At 43.6% G+C, this 21,573-nt stretch overlaps 1 protein-coding gene and 1 long non-coding RNA gene across 2 annotated transcripts in view; both read left to right on the top strand.

The window, feature by feature from the left end:
• Nucleotides 1–10,213, top strand: part of LOC128878209 (uncharacterized) — a 44,258-nt gene extending 34,045 nt beyond the window's left edge. The window contains exon 3 of the long non-coding RNA XR_008457356.1: nucleotides 9,578–10,213. This is a non-coding gene — a long non-coding RNA (uncharacterized LOC128878209). The remainder of the gene's footprint in view (nucleotides 1–9,577) is intronic.
• Nucleotides 1–21,573, top strand: part of LOC128878205 (nephrin) — a 358,472-nt gene that overhangs the window by 80,291 nt on the left and 256,608 nt on the right. The gene's annotated exons all lie outside the window — the stretch shown is intronic.

Genomic DNA, 21,573 nt, shown 5'->3' with positions numbered 1-21,573 from the left:
TAATCATCGTAAAGGGAGACTCGCAGTTAACTGGCTTGGTAGATCCGAGCTAGTACGGTTAAACTCGTGTGTGATAATAATTCCTTGAATCGAGCGTTAGACTACTTTCGAAGAGTAACGGACTAGCAATGATTCGTCCAGCCAAGAATTTTCTCCGTGCGTCGATTTTTCGAAACACGAATTTTATTAAAAATAAATCGCGAAGTAATTTCATAATAATTTTACGTGAATGAAGTTAATGCCTCCGCGAGTGGAAAGATCTCGGCTGAGCTTCGAGTAGCGTGCAGGTCGAGTTGTAATTTTAAGGGAAACCAGTTTGCCGTGGCGAGTCGCGCGTCCTTTTCTTTAAACGCGCAAACTGGTTCCAGTTTTCAATTACTTTAGTTGTAACAAACGTTACACTTGTTCCGCGGATGCAAATCGACTTAAAGTAACTTCTAGGGGAATCGAGACTCGCGTCCGCGAACTTTGATCACGGATGAACAGTAGTCGGTTCATTTGCTTCTGTGAAAGAAATATTTATTTGTCGACAGGGGGAATGAAACTGGTTCGCAAGGTTCTCGAGGACAAAATAAAATATCGAATCACTTTTTAAATAAACTCTGTGAATCTTTTATTCGACGTACCCAGGCGTATCGAGGTAAATTGAAATTCAATCAGGAAGGTTTCAGCTCTAGAATTCGATTATATGTCATTTCTACGCGCCGAGTGGATACCTTTCGCGCGACTGTATTTTGTAAAATAACAATATTATTGTTATTATTGCTCGGGGATGGCGCGTTACCAACAACGTTTACGTAAACCGTAACGGATCGTCGGATAAATGGTCCAAACCGAAGTTTAAATTGAATTTCCTTAAAGCTGCATCCCACCGTTGGAAAGTTCGCTTTAACTTGCCCAGGTAAAAACACGTTGATGGCAAAATGCAATCTTGAGTCCTCTCAAAACACGTTAATAATAACGTTAAATATTGCCGAAGTTGCGCCCGTCGTTGTGCGCCACGGGCTGAGACTGGAAAAAGAGAAACACCCGCGCACGGAGGCCGGGGGGGGGAGGGGGAGGAGGAGGAGAAGGAGGAGGAGGAGGAGATGGGTCTTCAATTTACTTTAAACGTGATTTGTGTTCCAGCAGTTACGCCTTTAAGGGAAACCGAGCACCGTTCCGGGAGTAATTTCGAGATAGACGTTTTCTCGAAATTCCTCTCGGTCGGCCACCGTGAAGTAAAGCGAAACAAGACCAGTTCCAAAGCTGAAGAATCTTTCCACGGTGTCACGGAAAACGAAGAGGGACGCCTTGGACTCTGGCGTCGACGCTGGATATTCGGAAGAAAATTCACGGTCGCTACGGTCGCGCATTGTACGCGAGACTTCGGATAAAATGGAACTCGGAAAAATAAAAAAATAAAGATAAAAGGAGAACGCTTCTACGTTTAATCTCATTCTATTGGGACGATCGAGCGAAGGGAAACGTAGTTCGCTTGGAACACGATTTAAAAAAAGCGCTGGGATTGTTCGTATGAAAGTATTAGAGGTTCGAAGCACGCAAGAATATTTCTGTTCTTTTTAAACAGCGATTACGTGAATTTCTTTGATTTCTCGAATTTCTTTGATTTCTTGAGAGTTCTTGTACCGCTCGAAAACTCAAAGATATCCACTCCTCGAAACCCATGAAACTAATATGTAACGAACGGTTATCCCATTCCAGAAACGTTGGTTTAGGATAGTCTCCTCTCCTTTACACGATACGACTACCGAGTTCCTTCCGAAAGCTGGCGAAGATCTGAGGGGGGCCAGGTTGGACGCGAGATAGCGATTAGTTGGTTCGCGAGGAATTAGCATTTAATCTCCGTTAGCTGGCGATACAAAGAGGCGAAAGGAATTCCCGATAAAACGATTCGCTCTTTCCGGTTGAATCAGCACCCAGCTTCCATTTTGTTCGCTGTTTAAATATTATTCCGTGTCGAGTCTGGCACTCGGTTCGTCTTCCCTCCTTGTCCCGTTCCTCCCGCAATTTCGAGAGGTATTTTATCTATCTTTATTCTTGGCGTCACTTTGTAACATTGCCTTTTCGACTTTATCGTTAGCCCCGCCACCAGATTTTCCAGGGGTTGTGTTTGCGCTGGAACGACGATTATAGCGCTCGTAGAACAGGTTCACCCGAACGTTTGCACGTGGCCTGGTCGGTATTGGAACAGGGTTGACACGCCGCGGCACTTGCGCGGCTTTTATACAGGGGATGCTGGCGATCCAGAAGTCTCGAGACGGGAATTCGCCAGGCTACATGGGGTGGGGGTTAAATACGAATGGACACTCATCCAACTTTGAGTACATTTGTTTTCTTTCGTATCGAACATAGGGTACGAGTATTTCATATTTGATCCATGAGAAGAAAGATAGAGGTAAATGGAGGCCGAAATATTTCGTCTTTTTTATTAGCTTTTTTTTTTATAATCCAGATTTATTTCGAAGAAAGAAGACAATTGCGAAAGCGTACCGAGAACGAGAAGGTAGATGGGGGACGAATTCGGGCGAAGTTTTAATTTTTATTCCATTCAATGATTCATTCAACTCTGGTTATATTCGTGCTCGTTCGTATCGAGGTTCGCTTTATGACAGCCGAGAAAATTGCTAAAGAAAATGACTAGATCGTATCGTTGTATAGAAGTGACCCGATCGTTACATCGAACGTTTCTAATTCACTCGAGCATCCGTACCCTTTGATAAGTCAAATAGAAGCGTGTAAAAATAGTTTCCAGAGCGTCTGCATCGAGTTCGCGACCCGCGCGGATCGATGGGAGCGCGCAACGCGTCGAGTGCCCATATTCCGCGCGGCGTAAAGAGGATTTCCGAGCATACAAATTGCAGAATTCAATCAGAACGACGGTTGACGCGATCGATACACGGTGTCTAAGGGAATTACGAGTCCCTTCGTCGAAGGACGACGGATTATTGCCCCCCGGGTCGGTTCTGTCGATCGATAAGGAACGAAGCGCGTTCCCAGCGAGTTCCACGGAGAGCCGCGAATGGGTTGATTACCCAGCGAGACCGGCAACTGTCCGCGGGACGATTTCTTTCGGACTGGTAGGGGAATATTATGTTACTATCTCGACGGGAAAATCAGGGCCTTTCGTGTTAGCGGTGGATCTCTGGAGGGATGCCTCGGGGATAGTCTCTTATCCCGACACCTGATCTGGACGCTGGAAGTTCGCTACTAACGTCCCGAACCGCAGACCCTGTTGCTTACGTTGTACTTTGAACTTTCGCTTGTAATTTTATGCGTTTTAACCCTCCCCTGATAGAATTATATGGCAACTGGACCGTTTTATGGGAAATCTGATAACCCGCGCGAAACTCCGACGCTCTGCCCTTTGAATTCCGCGTTTTAATCTCCAAGTTAACCACATTCAGCCGGTGCTCGCGACGGAGGTGTAAAATGCGCGAAAGGACGATCAAAGGAGTGCGGCAAATTGCTTCTCGACGAATGGGAATCATTTGTTTAATGATTATGCACCAGTGGTCGGTCTCGATCGAAATATTCTTAAACGAATCAATGTTTCACATTCGCTGGAACGTGTAAGGTTTCTTAAAAACTTTTATTCGAAATTATGCTCTCTGTTTTATTTCTCTCCCTTTTTTTCTGATAATCTATTTCAATCCTGACAAAAGAAACTTTTATCAAAAATGCATGTTTTGTACTCCTAAAAGGAAGTCGATCCAAACTGCTACAAATAACTGCTTCCTTTCTGTTTCCTTCTCCGTTACCTCGTTCGACCAAAATTATTACACACCTTTCCGTTTACTTCTGTACTGCCAAACTGGGACGAAATATCGGATTTCAGGAACAGAGAGACGTCATAAATTTCGCCTAAACATCGGTCATCGACCCGTTTGTTTCGTCCTTCTGTTAGTTCCCATCGCGACAATACCTTTGGCAGCATAACAGAAGCTAAATGGTAATCCCGGACCGTGCACCGTGACGTCCTTTATGATCCGCGTCAAACGGAATCTTAATGTCCTAATCCATTCTGAGTTCGGATTCAGGAGGCTACGCAAACTTCGTTATTCGCACACCGTCAGACCGATCGGCCGAACGAGAAATCTTCGTGAATTATACGCGCAGAAATTCGAACGTTCGGGCACGCGATAGTTTTACAACCCAAGTTAGTTGGGGATGGAGTTAGGGGCGGCTAATATCGAGTTATATCTCGCTCGGTATCAACTTTTACACGTTAACTGCCAGAGGCTGATACTCTTCGAAATTTCTACTGAGATTGAATTCTTTTTACCGATTATCGGAAACTACGTAATCAAACATTTATCGTAGTATTAATTTGTGTAACTTCGTCGAAATTCAAGTATTAGGTCGTCCCACAAATTCGTGCTGCGGACTGTGTCAATATTTAATAAAAAAAAAACTACACAAATTTTATAGCGACGGTATAATGACTACGTCATGGTAAAGGTGGGAAATGATTGTAAAACAAGAGTTCACGTATTAATTTGAGCAGCAAAAGAATAAGTGGCATGAACTTGTGGGACGCTTAACTTTCAGAATTAATTTTTATAGTTTTTCAGTGAGATGCATCCATGTATGGTTGATACGGTCAACGTGTTAAAATGAAGCGATTACTCATTTTTGGCCGAATAATCTAACCACGAGTCTCTCCCGTGGTATCAGGGGAAAGGATTAATACTGAAAAATATTCCATTTCGCAACCCGTTAAATTCGAGGTATCGTTAAAGTAGCAAGAAATTCGGGATCGACGAGAGGCGGTTGTGAACTTGCGGTTTAACTTTGTTCGACGGCGGTTAATTCCAATTCCGGTTAATTAGTATCGGTGTTGGGTAAACAAAATAAAAGTAGAGAGGAGTCGGGTTTAACCATTAGCGCCGCGATATTTCTCGAGCCCACACGACGTATCGGCGTTGATAGCTTAAATTAGGTTAATTCCTCGACTTCGTCCTTCCGCCCTTCTTTCGTTTCATTCTTTGCTCTCCGCCGTTTAATTTACCGTTTACACCTTTTCTCTCGTGTATCGTTTTCTTTTACATCCTTGTTTCGTCCGTAACAACTGTGTAACGTTACACACAAGAGTTTGCAATTTGCATGAACTCCCCCTATGAATTCCAATTTGCATAAAGTCCTCCGATGAATTCATTCTGATCTCGAGCCACGATGTTTTCTTGCGGTCAATTTAACGAACCTCTGAAAAGTAACTCGCGGCATCGAGTCGAAATACAGTCAGTCCCATAAGTATTCGTACCCGCTATGTCTATCAAAGAAATCTGTCTAAATAGGTTCGATGTTTCCAAATAAATTTTTCATTATAAATGCATGCACGTGTAAAGTTTATTTGGAAACATCGAACCTATTTAGACAGATTTCCTCGATAGACATAGCGGGTACGAATACTTATGGGACTGACTGTATATAAATTAACGATTCTTTTTCCAGCACCTGCTTGGATTGATTCGCAGTTTCCTTTCTCACATCGACACGGTTGCCAGAGCTATCGATTAAAAAGACACGAGAATAAAAAGCGTCCCCTGAAAAATAAACGGCCTTATTATATCGGGGGTGGAGTATCGTAAACAACGTTTTAAAATGAAACAAAAACGTCTACAACGGCAGACGCAGGGTTCAAGGGACTCCGCTTTGACCGTTCCTGCGTAAACTGCATGCAAGAAGCTCAACCGCGTGGAAGCCGTTCCAGAAGCTCGATCGTGCCCGTCGTATCTAGAAAAATCAAAGAAGAAGACCGCTTCGAGAGGCTGTCCTCTCGGCGGACTCTTCTAGAGCGACGACTTAATTAAAATATTCCGCATTGATGAAAAGTTCGGATCGGAAGTAGTCAGAATTTCGCGAAACTTTTGACTTTCGTTGATCTCGGCCAAGTTGAAATTGGCTGGGCGAAAAGCGGTGGGGTTGCTCGTCGAATAATTTTGCTTTGTCATTTCGTACGAGATGAACGCGTAATTACGCCGCTTAAGACGAGCGGAGAGTCGAGCTGGGTCCTCGTGAATCATCGATGCGGTCGAGAAATCTAAATACTTCAAAAATTCTGGGAGGTTTTGTGTGGTCACTTGCGATTAAAATTGTAGGAGCCTTAGGTGACTGTTTCATTTTCGTGTTTCTTCGCTGAAGCAATCGTGTATAATAGTCGAGATACAAATTTACTTCAATTTCGACAAGGGTCTCCTTTATCGTCCTCGAGGTATCGAGAAAACGAATATTGTAAACGAGTGTTCATCGAAAACATAGAACGAAGCTGTTCAACGTTTATTTCCAATGGTTAGTGATATTTAAGCTTATTCCTCGCGTTAAAGTCCGCTGGTTGTCGTTTCGTTTACTTTTGACCTGCTCCGCGATTCGCTATTATCGACGCAATTACGCCCCACGGTTGGTTCCATTTAATGGGTAGTTAACGAAGAGGATGTATTTGAAATAATAGTATCATTGCATACGTAGACGGAGCGTTAGCTGAATATTAACGACCGTAGTAAGCCGCGCTGAAGAAGCTTATAAGCAAGCGGGGAGGAGGGTCCCAGGCGGGGAAGATTTGCGAATAGTCCGCGATGCTGTTCGAAAGGAAGCCGGTCCCCCAAAGGTTTAAGTGCTTTAAAATGTGCTAAATTATACACGACCTGCGTAAGAATTATGGGCTTGACGAGATCTGGTGTATACATAGTTCGACCGTGGCGCCCGTTTACGATGGGCTAATTATTTTCTGATTTATTTAAACAGAAGCGTGCATTATTCATCGGACCCCAGGCTATCTTAATGACGATGAAATAGCAAAGAAGATTTTGCATCGAATGTTCGTTTCGGATGAGGGTTACTCTTCTATTAAAAGTCAGAGAAGAAAGCAAATTTTTAAATAAACGGGGGTTTTTATTACTGTTCAACGTTTTAAAAATAGACTTTATTACGAGATATTATTAGAAGGTCTTTAAAGTCTACGGTCTCGAGAATCTTGAGAATTTCTCCTCGTGAAATTTCTATTTTAGGTAGTACACTAATAATATTCCTTCCATTTATAAAATATGGTACAAAAATAACAACGTGTAATTCTATCCTGGAAGACAGGTGAAAAATTGCCCTCTATCGAATACATTTATCAAAAATCTAATATATATATATAGTACCATAGTTCGACTTTAAAGCGTCTGCTAAAAGTGTATATTTAACTACAATACGCATAAGCGGTGGACAGAAAAACGAAGCACCCGATGGCACGGTTCAATTCTACCGGAACATGTATTACACTCGTGACCTGATTAATTCCGATAAGGAAACCCAAATTACACTTGGCAATCGCTGCTGGTACGAGTTACTTAGTCGAGCCTATTAAATCTCCCGATAAAACATGGGCTTAGGTGGCCCGCCCCTAAATCCCGTTTTTGGCGTCGCGCACCCCGGACAGATTCCGTCCTTTCATCTTGAACGGGGAGCTTCTTCGGGTTATAAAGTTAAGCGTGGCGTTCCGCGTGGATAAACAGCGCCGCTATCAGTTAACAAAGCGAAACGGGCACAATTAAATCGTATTTACATGGGCAGATATGTTGGTCGCGTTGCCGCGTCGTTGCTCTCGAACGGTTATCGATTTTTCGCCCGATCGAAATTGCGTTCTACCCGGCGAAAAACAAAACGTTTCGCGACGCGGACAGAGATGTAATTCGAACGCGATATCCATTTTTTTTAGCGTCAAACGAGCCGTTCGTTTGATCAGTTTCGAAATCGATAAGGAGGAAAAACGGGCGAGCGTTTACTAATTCGGGGAAAATATTAAACCTGCGATGGGAGGGTTGGAAAACATGAGTTATTTATGTTTGGGGTAATTATAGGTACGACAGTATCGATAATATTTAATACTTCCACGCTCGAACGACGATATCTATTCCTCTACCCTGAAAAAAAAGAAAAACTAAAAATTCATCCCTTGGTTTTTCTGGAACAAAATGGTCGACTTCTGCGGACCAGCTCGACACCGTGAAGTCTGTCATCGCTCGATTCGACCGGGTCAGCTTTGACCGTGTCGTTTTTGGTGAATGCTGCACCACCGCGCGCACATGGTAACAGGAGGACGATTTTTCGTCGCTGAGCATGTGGTCGCAGCGTGTGTCCGCCGCTGGAGGTCGGAGCGTTTCGCTTTGCCTCGTTCCTCCCGCAAAGCTGCAACATCTGCTGGCCTGCTCGCGAAGACGGCACTTTTATCTCATCTCGATGTCCCCCCGAAGAGGAGACGGTTCGCCTTTTTCCGACTCGACGCTGGTCCATTCGTGGACGTTGCGTCAGATGGGGAACGCGTAACCGTCTCGCGGATGGGGGTCCAATCGTAAAACCGAACTAGCTCTTGGAAATTCTCATCTTCCTACGGGGTCAAATTGATTAGCAATTTCGGAGAAATTTTGGGGAGTCGGTGGAGTTGAAATTCTTCGAGGACCGGCGTAGCTTCTATTGGAACTTCGAGGGGGTATTTAGCTTGGACAGGGATCAATTGGGGGAGGTGGGTGCAACGTTGGAATTTCGTGAAATGGAAATCAACCGAGGGTTTGGCTTGATGCAAGTTTCTTGTACCACCTTGTTTAATATGCTGCTACATAACGTGGACTAGAGTTTTTATTTCGCAGACCTTTTACTTCTATTTTCATTTAAAGCATCGTTTCACGTAAACCGCGATTGGATACAATTTTTAAAAGTTGAAATTTAAATTATCGAGTGTCGTTGCAACCCTGAGGTATTTGTCCACTTTTTATGTGATAGGTGATACTGGACAGTCCCAGTGGATAGAATCGAAAGAATAAACGAAATGATCGATCTATACGAGCATAGCCCGAACTAGAAGGTATAAAGATATCGATAATCCGTCGATATACACCACCGGAATGTTCAGTAGTTTTTCAGGTTAGCAACGGTTATCAGTAAAAATGATTAAACGTAACTCCCTGTTACTCTAGAAAAATTAAAGCAAAGCGAACGTATCGTGATATGCACGGGGTAATTTCGCAACGACGTAAAGGCAAAGTAGCAGAGGCGAGAGCCGTTTTTAAACCCGTCCCTCAAAGTTATCGAGCTTCGTCGAAGCGAACGAAAATATAAAAGAAAAGAAATCTGGGATGAAACAACGGGGAAAAGTTAAACGAGATACCGATGAATAAAAGATCTGACGGTGCGTTAAAATGCACAGTATTTCCGAAGGAAGGGAATTGTAATAGTCGAAGGATATATGTATATAGGGAATCGATCCTCGGAGTTTATGACAAGGAGCGCAAAGACAACATACATATTCGATCAGCTCAAATCGCGCGTTTAAATTAACTAAAGCGACGAGTCGCGTTGAAAATTTATGCGAAATCGTGGAAACTGTAAAACTTAACTTCGCGGAAGTTTCCAAACGGCGTGGTTTGAATCGAAGTGGCTCTGAAGTAGCTCCTGCTCTGAAAGTCTCGTGTGCCGGGGGGCGGGGGGGGCCCCACAAGTTCAACTGTTCGTTTTGCATGAAACCACTCGTGAAATAACGCGTTTATAATAATTTGCAGTGATGTTTTATTAATCGTATATTTTCGGTTTGTTTCAGGTGAGTCATAAACGCCACGCTGTCGAGACTTCGATTTTATGAGGTTGTTGCACGAGTACTCGAAATCGTTTTCACCGTTGGTATTTGGACGAAAGGTAAACAATTTGATCCTTTTCGAACTTGTTGTCGTGATTTTTGCACGGTACGGTATTTACCGAAGGATCGGTAATTCATCGTTCTCTTAAGAAGTTTCGCGATTCGCATTTATATGCAAAAAAAAGAAAAGACGAAAACACTGGATATGAAACGAGAGCGTTAAAATTAAATTCGGCAATAAGAGAATCTTGTTACTTTCGTTATCACGTATCCGAACGCCTCGCGTTTTGCCTAACAAGGAAGTTACATAAAAAGTAAGGGGATTCAGACCCGGGAAACTTTGTCTCCGGCATTTTCGCAATCTTCGAGAACAGTATCGCGGCCTGGAATTTTGCAATTCAGTGCGCCGAAAGACGTTGCACATTAGCCCGTGATACCGCGAATATGCGATTTGCATATCACAATATGCAAACCAAATTCGCGGCATATTCGAAGAGAACGATACCGCGGTTCCTAGGCTCTCGAGCAGGCGTGGATCCGTGGTGAAACTAACGGATCTTCCGCATTTGCTCCCCGAGAACTCCTTGTTTGTTGATCTCTTAACCCTTTGCACTCGAGAGGCGACTCCCAGTCATCGCTAGATTTTCTTTAGATTTCTTGGATTTTAAAGTTCTTTGGAATCCGAAGTGCCAATAAAATGATTGTCGTTGAGGCAAACGTGACCTGACTCTCAAATTAGAGATCTCATTTTCGAAGTCGATATAATCATTCGTGGCAATAGGATGCTAAGAAAGCATCTCGAGTTGCTGGTAGATACCAGAAAAAAAAGGCCTCGAGTGCAAAGGGTTAATTTAACCACTAGTCCGAAGCACGAAAGAATTTCTGTTTCAAGAATAGCACCGGCCATGCATAATCGTTGCCATTAATGCGTCGATTGCTAATCGATGTAAGACGCGTATCTAAAGTTGATTTATGCCCTAATATTCGCTAACGCGTCGAATTATACGAGGAGCGTTCGATTCGCGGGATCGGTGACATTCAGATAGAGCCATCGATAAGATTGAAAAGGAGGACGTTAACGCGAAACGAACAGGATGGGGGATCGTTGGCTAGGAGAACCGCTCTACCGTGAGCTGTCAATCACTTTAAAGAGATATCAGTCATGCGTACGGACGAAGATTCGCTCAGACGTCATCGGGGTCAATTGCGAGCGAGTTCAACGAGTAGAATCGAATCAGCACGATCCAATATGAGGGTCCGTTCAATCTTTGTGCCCGCGGTCATTCCCCAATGGGAAGGATGTTAATTTCTCATGTTCTTTCTACATTGTCCACGATACTTTCCATCTTCCATTCCTCGGAGTATCGATCTCGAGTTGACGTTCTTTATTGTTTCTCGTCGCATAGAACTTGTTTCGTTAACTCTGTTCCCATATAATACATTAGTTTGAAAGAAAAAAAAAAATACTGATTCGTGGGGAACGGAGCACTTGTTTATACAAAAGCGGATACAAGTTGGTCCAGAGAGCTGGATCATAGCGGGAGTCATCGTCATTGTTATCCCAGGCCCCATAATAAAACGGGGGACTCGAAGCGAGGCAATCCTTCCGAATAAATTTCGGCTGCTCGACGTAGACTTGGAAAAATACACCGGGGCTTGCGGGAGAAAGAAAAACCTCGCCGACAAATCTTCCACTTCCACGGCTTTTACTTCGAAAGAAGCCATCGCGACATTACCTACCGAACCTTCAGCCGTTCCCTTCCGAATCGTATGTAAATGCTGCCAGGCTAAAACTGGAACAGCGATACCAATTCAGCAAAGTTTCCTCGTCCCTCCGTTGAATTCGGGATTGACTGTGTTGTCTCGATGAAGAAATAGGAAGTCGTCGCGAAACCGACGGACGTTCCTTATCAAAAATTATTAACGACTATTGCTATTTAAACGAAAGTTATAAATGTACGAATATGAAAGCACAGAGTTGATTTTTACGCCTAATACATTTCAATATTCTTCTAAAATTGAGGAAGTCTGTGATCGATGGGTCGAGAGAGGGGCTGATCAATTGCTGGAGGCAAATACAACTGGTACGAATTCGTGTCAAAGGTTAGGAGCCCGCGTTAACTACACGTAGCGGTGTTCTATCGGCGTGTTACGGTGACTCATCAAACTCCACGAAGTTCTCTTCGGGGTTCCGTCCACTGGCACGAAGTTAAATGGCGAATGACACAGGGCAACGGGACAACCGGGGTTAACTTCTCGTGTCAATTGCCACTCGGATTTGTCGCGGGCTCTCTCCGAATTTCTCTTGGAAAGTTGAGCACGTTACACGCCGCTGGCTCTCTTCTTGCTCGCACGAATTACACTTGGAACTTCTCCTCGAATATTCTTATATCTGAATATTTCAACGCTTCGACGAATATGATCTAGTATACATAATTCAATCACGAATTGGCACCAGCCGTACTCCGCGAATTATCAATTTCTTTTGAAGTGTAATTTTATGCGCAAGTTCAAAGCCATTAGCTCGTTATTACTCGCGTCGAAGGATTCGTTCGTACGATCTATCGTCGCGAATAATACTGATTACCAGGTCTCGTCACGTGGTTGGTTTCAGAAGGAATCAAAGTTCCTTGTACTTTCTCGTTTCAATGATATCCACCAAATAAAGAAACAAACACAGAAACACAATATTCAAAGAAAACGAGAACTAATGTGTAAAGTTAAAAGTAATTACAGTAGCAAGCGCGAAATATAATTATTCGCTGTGATTAACTCCACCTCAACGAAAAGTGGAAGAATACAATCGAACGAGATATTAATTGTACCGACAGGGAAAAAATAAGTAACGATTACCTAATCGACTCCTAAATTGCTTTAATATTCTTCGAACAAAACCGTTTGACATTCGTAGCTGGAATCGGAGCTGGTTGTGTCAAGTATCGCTTGAAATGGTAACGACGGAGTTAATGGCTGCCTGTGGACCAGGAGTATAGATGGAAAGCGATGATCTCGTTTATGCTAGCATAACGTGCATATATCGTCTGTCAGGAGATCGTATAACTGCACGTTATGCGGCGCGTAATTAGATGATCCCTCGATTTATCAGCGCGGTACTCGGCCTAGTTATCTGGCATTAAGCTAGTTAAACCGGAGGAAACTAGGTGAAAACTTGAGATATTGCGTATCTCGACAATTATAATCGAGAGATTTAGCCGAACGATTCTGGGAGGGATGCGATGCATTTTCTTGCATACGTATCGAAGTTAGGGCTCGAGACGAGGATCTCCGTGGTCGGGTATCGAGTACTCTGTATTATTGATCGAAATTCTCTGTTGCTGTCATATGCAACTTCACCAGCTCCAGGCTGTCCCGAAAAACGATAGTAAAATATCCGAGTTTTATTAATCATTGCAAACAAAGTACAGAGTCACCTGCCACGATACAGTTTCGCGTTATTTTTCGTGGATCATCCGCATACATTTTTCGTTATACAGGGAAAACAATGTTTCTCGTCGGTATTTTTTCAGACAGAAATCGTTGAAAAACGAGGAAGCAGTTACCACGTTTGTTTGCAACCACGTCGGTGTTCGCAACACTGTCAAACGTGAGAACATAAAGCTTTCAAAAATTTTATTTCGCCCACTCCTCCGTCACGGTGCAACGTCGATTACCTAGAATAAATATCGTTTCGTTCAAAGAACTATTGTCATTCATTAGCGAGGTATCGCGACTCGAAGAGGACTGCAATTTTATCGAACATCTACGAGCGAGCGAATACGGAACGTTCCACTTTCGATATTTGCATCGATTAACAATTTCTACGTGGAGTTCAAAGCATGCACGTTGATATAAAACTGAAAACGTCTGCGATTTGTCAGAAGTATCGCGATCGAAGAAAACGCGAGTTTGGGCAACTAGTTTCTGTTTTCGCCGTCGCTCGAGGCAGAGAATAATTAAAGTTGCGATGTTCGTCTATTATATCGACGGAATAAAGGCGACGCGCTAGACAGGGAGGAGAGAATAGTCGAGCGGAGAACGCAGAAACGCGACAGCCAGGTGGAAAGATAAATTTCCACCCGTAAATTTGCTGGCGACAAAGGTGTGTCGACGAAGCAGACCGTCCAAAATCCGCGCGCCGCAAAAACACGGCCTTTTGTGCGAACAAAACGCGAGAGAGATCGTTTCGACGTTCGCTCCGCGTCTCTCCGCGCTGTCCATTGAAAGTGTGGCGCACAACTCATCGGTGTTTGCCTGACTTTACGAAAAATGTTTGTTCGATTCCCTTAAAAATTGCGTCCAAGTATTAATCCCGCCTGCATTACTGATCCGAAGGTGTGGAAATGATTATCGAAATAAATATCGCCTCTGATACACAATATTTACAACAGTACGGTGCCGTTTAATTTGATGCTGTTTAATCTGCGTTTGCTCGCTTATCAGTTTACAATGTTCACATTTTTAAATGCATAGTTAGATGCCATTCATTGGCTGGCGTTCGCTTACGTATCTCGTTAACCTGATTTCGAAGTTTTCCCCCATTTTTCAAGTCCTTAGTTCAAAGTTCGTAATGACTGAAATTGCGTATAAACATTCATAATTAAATTTCCCAATGATATAACGCGGCAGCGGCGTTACAAGGCTGATAGATGGCTCCCTAAAGGAATTCAAAGTTATGCTCCCCTTTCGAGGACAAAGTAACTTAAACGGAACGAGGAGGTTTGACAAAAATTTCTCGGATGAGGATCAAACGCGTTCCTTTATTTTAATTGCGGGTGTATAGAAGTAACCGTAAAAATAGTTTCGTATACTGTGATTGTATGGTTTGGAGAAATAAAGAAATTCATGTAGAATATATACAAAATAGGTAAACGAATGGGTATGCAATGAAATGTATATCAAATAAATATATTCAGTATATATGAAATTTTATATGAAATTATTTTTGTCTTCCCACAATTTACGATAGTCTTTTTTTTATATGTACCACTTCCATAACGAACATTTTACGCACATCTCATCTCTTTCGCAACGGATGTTACCACGTTAGCGAAGAAATATTGCCCCGTCGACGATGAAAGTTCCTCTCGAGCAAAATGGACACCGTTCTGGAGCATCTGAGAAGTTCCTTTTCGCAAAGGCGGAACTCAGGCCGCCATAAAACGAGGAACGCTGTTAACAATACTGTCTCATCGATGGTAAATCGTCGCCGTTAAAACATCCAGCCACCGCAACGATAATGAAAGGTGACGGTTTGACGAGGGCGGAAGGAAGAAAACAAGAGGAAAATCGACGAGGAGGAGATAGGTAGAGGGCGAAGAGGAAGAGAAGCACGAGCTGAAAGTAAGGCCGTATGCGCGCCCCGTTTTCCTTCTCCTTTTTTAAAAGCGAGCCGACCTTTAAGCGACTTTATGAAAATCCGATAATAACGGCGCTCCGGGGGTCGGCTGGATTTATTTTGTCTCCGTCGTCGTCGTCGCGCCACGAGCACCCCGCTCGACATGGCGCGGCTGGCTTTCGGCAATACTTTCCCCGATCGATCGTTGCTGAAAAGTTACACGTTCGAGGGGCACGCGTTAAGGATCTGCTCGTCGGGCTGTAAACAACCGGGCAATTCCTAAGTGGCGTCGCGATGATGCTTCCGTCACGTTTGAACGGCACATAGAATTACGAAAAGACTCTTCCGACACGTACGATGGCTGCTCCGAATCGGCAATGGCGATCGGCCAGAGATACCACCGGTATCCCTTGGAATTTCCTTGGAATTCCAAATTCTTTGGTCGTTTCGTCGACTAACGGCTGGAATCACGCTCGTTCTCGCATTCGAGCGACACTTTTTACGTTAGATTTAAGTCGACAGGCATAGGAATATTATATTTATTATTCGTGTCTTTGTGAAAATATTGTCGACGAATTGGCGAGACCAAACACGACCTTATTGGGACTACGTAAACTCTCAACAAGTGTATTGTGAAGAGAAATAAAGAATACTTCCAACTTTGACGTCCTTTTCCTCGTGCATCTGTTATTCATGAAAATATCGTTGACGAATTGGCAAAGATTTCTCAGTGAAAACGAGTCCAAGCACCGCCTTATTCCCCTCTTACAACTCTTAACGTATTGTGGGGAGAAAGAATGAATTGTTCCAACTTTGATGTCTATTTCAGTCCTCGTGTCGTCGTGTACAATTTCGAAGGAACACCAGCTCCATATTTTTCGAGCATAGATATATTCTTGTTTCAGAATTTGTAAGTTGAGGAATGTCTTCCGGTTTTCGATTGAAATTTCGGAGATTTCCAGAAGGGTTGGGTCGGTATTTGTAGGAACAGGTGACGCAGTCTTTGCGGGTAAGAAGTCACGCGTAAATTGGGGTGGGCATACCGTGTCCCCAGTCTCGGTCTCGACCGTCATCCTGGCCAATGGCAACCGTCGATGTGCGTATTTGTAATTAATTATCGGGCCAATTTGTCCCGGGTACGTTAGGTGTCTGGAGGGGTCAGAGGGAGCGAAATTGATTGTGATAACGTGCGGCTAGGGTCTAATAATTGTCATGAGCAGGAGCTGTAAGGTTACAGCTGTAGAACAGATTTATGACGGGTTGAGGGGGTGGTCGGGGATGTCGAGCGAGGGGACACGTATTTTCACTTTTAATACGGTAATTACAGTTGGGCTTAACACAATTTACTTTTGCTTTAAACAGCAATCGAGGTCGCGTTTGTTATTTTAAACAATGAAAAATGTTTTGTGCAGTGTTTCCTACGTCCTCGTCGGGTTGTAAATATATTTGCAGTTCGCGTATTTTTATTTAACGTTTCGTACATTATAAAATAATTTTTAGTAAAAACTTTGACCACCTTTAATATCACACGTTTATAGAATAACCATAACGTTTGATAAGTCTCTATATGCCGCGAATGTACTCCCTTTTGTCTCTCACCCGGTGTTATTTATTATTCTCTCATCCCTTTTCCTCTGACAGAAGCCACTACCATTATCGCGCCTGATCACTTTCAAGATCGTCGTAAATATAAACGATAATTAATTGCATTCATTGGCATCATCGTTACCCGTATTAATTAAACTCATTAGTATTCCCTTCATTAATATTAATAACAATTTTAGTAACAATGGATCGCTTACCGTCGCCGCACTTTAATTATCGAAATATTATACCCTTTCACAGAGCGCACCGCGTCGCCTCGACGTTCCTCGAACACATCCAAACGAACACTTGGCCTCTTTCGTTACGTTGAAACCGAAACAGATGAAACAGGAGAGCCAGGTGCGTTCGCTTTCTTCGAGATCGTTTAAATTCGCATCCCACTCGCATCCGTCGAACGGTCGCTGTCGGTTCGCTCGCGAGGCATCGTCGCGAGGGAATTAATTTCGATCCGTCGACGCCGTCTGACGCGCACTTTTTACCGAAAATTTTCGACGCCGACGCGTGGAGGAGACGCGTTGATAATTAACGCGAGACAGGATCGATAATGGCTCGGGCTGATAAATAAAGTAAACCAATGTCCGTCGGCGTTTGCGAGGCCGCAGGGCCTGTTACGATCCGCCGACCCGAGCTTGGCGAACTTTGATTTACATTAGCGAAACTGCGAACTTTCCCAGCGATATGGAACACCGCGGCTTTCATATCGATAACACCGTTCGTTTTTCCAACCCGTAACTTCCAAACTTCGCGATGATGATTAAAACAAACACGAACGAACTTCGATGCCCTAAGACGGCCTGGCGCTTGTTACGAATATCTCGGCGTCGATTATCTAACCTGAACGATGAGTCAAGGAAACAAGAGAAGTGTATTATTCGTCGTTTACGCAGATAGTTAACGGAGGATGAGTTACATTGATTAACGCGACAGGTTCTTTTTTTTTTACACTGTTAGTTTCTCCGAGGAACTTTTCTCGACGAAAAGGCCACGTGAATGGTCTTTGACTTTTTATACTCTAGAAATTATAAATAGAATTCAGCGCCGTAGAACTGCGAGTAGCCTCGATTCGAATGGCAAATGCCTCGACCGACAAGGGTTGCTTTGTCTAGAACGAGCGTTTTGCCCCAACGATTGATTCGACTCAGGAATACTTTATTCGACGATGCTTTAATTTTAAAAAAAATAGGTATGAATTAGAAGTTGGACAAAAGGTGCATTACAATCTAAGCTGAAAGGACTCTTGCGATCGAGACTGTACAATTTCAATCATTCGCAAAATTTAGTCTCAGCTTTAATTTTTCTTACAAGATATATTTCTAGCTGACAATTTCTTATTTAAAAGGAGACCTGTAATATGAAAATTTTCGTTTCGAGGAACGTTAAAGGTCCACTTTTCTTGTTTCCGTGCATGCGAATTCTCTTGGGTCGTAGGAATTACTTCCACGCGGATAGATGGAGACGGATTGCACGATTCGTAACTAATTTTCCCCGGAATCTTCGTAACTAGACTGATTCAGGAATTCCGATTTATCGATCGACTAAATGCGAAAGTTAGTCGACCGATCGCCGAGAGTCGTGCCTTTCATCCGCGTTGAACTTTCTTCCGAATGAATCGATCAAATGGTCCAGCAACCAACTGTATTGCGAATATTCCGATATCAAATTAAAACTTGCCGACATTAGCAAGGGACGGGGGAGGAGGGTGGCGAAATTCTTGCGCGTCTTCGGAGTCTCGTTGGACGAGGACGAGAATTCAAAGATTCGCAACGAAAATCTCAGTTGTACGATATTCGAATAAAATAATAGCTTTTTGCTGCTGTCTTTTGTATATCGATTTCCAATGCGATGCGTCCCGTTTCAATAATCGTATATCTCTTCATCCTAAAGGGTAACATGTAAATATGGTCAATTCCAAAGTATTTCGTAATCTCCATGCCTGTCGAAGAAAATTGCCTATATTAATTGGATAAATTAAACATTAATTCAGATAAACTCTTTCGATATATATTTTTATATCACCCTAGAGATACCAAACATTTTTTCCTCAAAATATCGCCAGCCGGTCTCGTCGACAAAAATTTTCAAACGACTCGATCGCCTTTTTTTTTTTCTAATTCAAGCCACCGTCCCCGCCTCTCCTAAATTCCTGTTTCATGAAATTCTCGAGGTAGGAAAGAGTGTATCGTGAAATATTCGAAAATTCGGTTTCGTGGAAACGCGTGGACGGGAATTCAACGCGAAATCCCGGGAATTCACGGAGCTGGAGTCATTACAGGTGACCTACTCCAAACAGGAATTGTTCATTAAACCTCGATGTAACCGATGCTGCGGTGGTATGCGTAACGCTACCGCGAAATCCAGCTGAGAAACGAACATTAGATATCGCGCCGATACATTCGTTGGCCGAGCGTTTCGGGCACCAGAGGGGCCGAAACCAGAGTTTCATAATCTGCGTGCGTTCTAGCGAAAGCTCTCGGCGCACCGCGAACCGTCGGTATACGTTTCCCGATCGACAGGACGCCACGGAATGGACTTTGATCCCGGAGAAACCGGCGGCCGTCAGCCGACGAGAATTCGATTGATTTCGGAGCCGTGTGTCCACGTTCCGATGCGCACGCGAAATTTGTTATTGCGACGCGTGTGGCCCATTACGAGCGGTACCCCCGATGGGCTTTGCGGACCGCAACGGCTGGAAATAAATCAGACCCGAGAGAAAACGTTCTTGACGCTGTTGGAGATCGGCAGAATAGGAGATCGCGTTGAATTGGGCCGTTTAGCTTCTGGACCGAATCGAGGGGAGGACTTGGGGAAGATTAGTTGTCGCTAGGTTGAGTTCTCTTGGGCCTGTGGAGATGTAGCCGTCGAGGACACTGAGCGTGTTGGTTTTGCTTCGTATTTTCGGGGCTGATTGATTAAGAAACGGTGAAATTATATTTATGCTACTATACTAACGCTATTCAATTAAAGAAAGAAAAAAACATTTTAATAAAAGTAATACAAAGGGTAAGGAGATACAGAGGTCCCATATTTTAAATAAAATATCGAAACACGGCATATATATCGACTTCCGTATTTCACTATATCTGACTCTGGTCCCGTATCAAAATGTTTCTCATTTCTAGAAAGTAATACATCCGATAGAATAGAAAACCACTGCTCGAACGAAGATGAAACGAAGTGCACAGAAAATGGACCTCGGTGGGAAAGCCCAGGCTGTTAGTCGACGAGAATTCGATTGATTTCAGAGCCGTGTCCACGTCGTCGCGGACACGCGTACACGCGTCTCTGGATCGCGGTTGCATCTCGCATTACCGTGAGAAAGGGATCCACGGACTCGTTCGCTCGGTGAAAACTCGATCCTCCTCTGCTCTCGACCAATTGATCTTTATGAGAAATCCGACGTAGCCTCTCGTTCACGGTTACGCAATACTCCTTGACCGGCTCTTCTGTCGCTTGTTCGGCTCGGTATCAATAATCATCGAGAGAAGTCGCGGCTGGCTGGAGGTGCTCCAGGTGTCTCGAATTTCTGGGAATGCTAGGCCCTTCTCTGCGCCCCGTGACACTGGTTCGCGCGGAATGGTATCAATTTCTCCGAGCTGTCTTCCTCCTCTGGATTACTTTCTCCGCGCGTTGAACGTGGTTTCGTCGAAGAACGAAAAGGGGTCAAAACTGTAGCGACACCCTGTACACTCCTGCTTACGCGTAGCGAGCGTCGCTTAACGCCTACTATCAAATGTGAAGCGAGTCTACTAAAAATGTAAAATAATCTATTTACCCCCCCGGCGTCTAAACTAAAAATTCTGCTTTCGACCGAAAAATTTTGTCCGCCTCCGCAGCACGTTTACTCGAATTGTTCAGTGCCAGCAACGCGTGCGTTGTTTCTTCGATTAATTAATATTTTACCAGCCAGTTTGGCAAGCTTTCAAAAATCCCGCAACGTCGCGAAAATCCGCTATGAATACGATCCTCGTCGCTGCCGAGCAGATATTTGTTTGTCGGTTTATTTCCTCTGTTTTTTTTTTTTTTTATTTCTGTTCGCGCATATAAACACGAACGAGGTATGCGTTCGGCGTTTAATATTTAGTTATATTACGCGCAAACACCGCGCGCATGTAAATAATTTTCTGCGTGACGCATTTGCAATGGAAACGATCGCGCGTTACCGTGTACAACGTACTATTCATTCGGATGTAGTATCAGCCAGTTAGTTACGTCAGCGTTTCATGGAACCGTATGGCTGGAATTTATTATGTTTCGCGAATTCGGCCCCTCTGAGTTACGTTTTAATCGACTGACACGTGACGATTACGCCGGGGGTACGCGTCACGGTATAAGCTTTCGATTTCGCGGTTTCAAGAAGAGAGTGCGTTCTCGTCGATGCGTGTTTGATTTCGCTGCTGCTCGCGGACAGCTTCGATCAGGCTGTACATTAAATACGGACCATGTCAAAGTTCGATGTGCGGTGAAATATTGAAATTAAATGTTAAACGTGTGGAAATTTAATACACGAATACGTGAAAATTAAACGTCAAATGGAATATACAAAAATTAAACATGAAATTGTTTGTGTTTGGTTGCTCGGCGTGGGTCGATACGTCGAAGTTTGTTTGGGAGGTCTTGGAAAATGATTGGTAGATCCACTTTCCTTTTGTTAAAATGCATGCGTGGACATTGCGATTAACGAATTAATTCTGAATGTTTAATTGTTCATTTTTGCCAAACGAATACAGATAACGGTCGAACGTAATTTTCAACGTCTTTCCCGTCGAATTAAAATATTCGTTCGACCGGTTTGGAAATTAAGTTTCGCCTTCGGATTGTCGTTGAATCGTAGTCGTCTCGAAGTACGTGCGCTTGCATTTTAGTTGGTGGATTTAGCCGTACACTTGCCGCAATATCGCAAGGTGGCGAACGTTGCTAAGAAATCCATGCGAGAATTATCAATTGATAGTTGATAATGTAGATTACTCGGTCGATAATGCAGATTACTCGGTCGGTAATGCAGATTACTCTGTCGGTAATG

The sequence above is a fragment of the Hylaeus volcanicus genome, chromosome 6, assembly GCF_026283585.1.
Source record: "Hylaeus volcanicus isolate JK05 chromosome 6, UHH_iyHylVolc1.0_haploid, whole genome shotgun sequence".
In the NCBI taxonomy this organism is placed as follows: domain Eukaryota; kingdom Metazoa; phylum Arthropoda; class Insecta; order Hymenoptera; family Colletidae; genus Hylaeus; species Hylaeus volcanicus.
The sequence above is the reverse complement of the archived record's forward strand: the minus strand, read 5'-3'. Positions and strand labels throughout refer to the sequence as shown.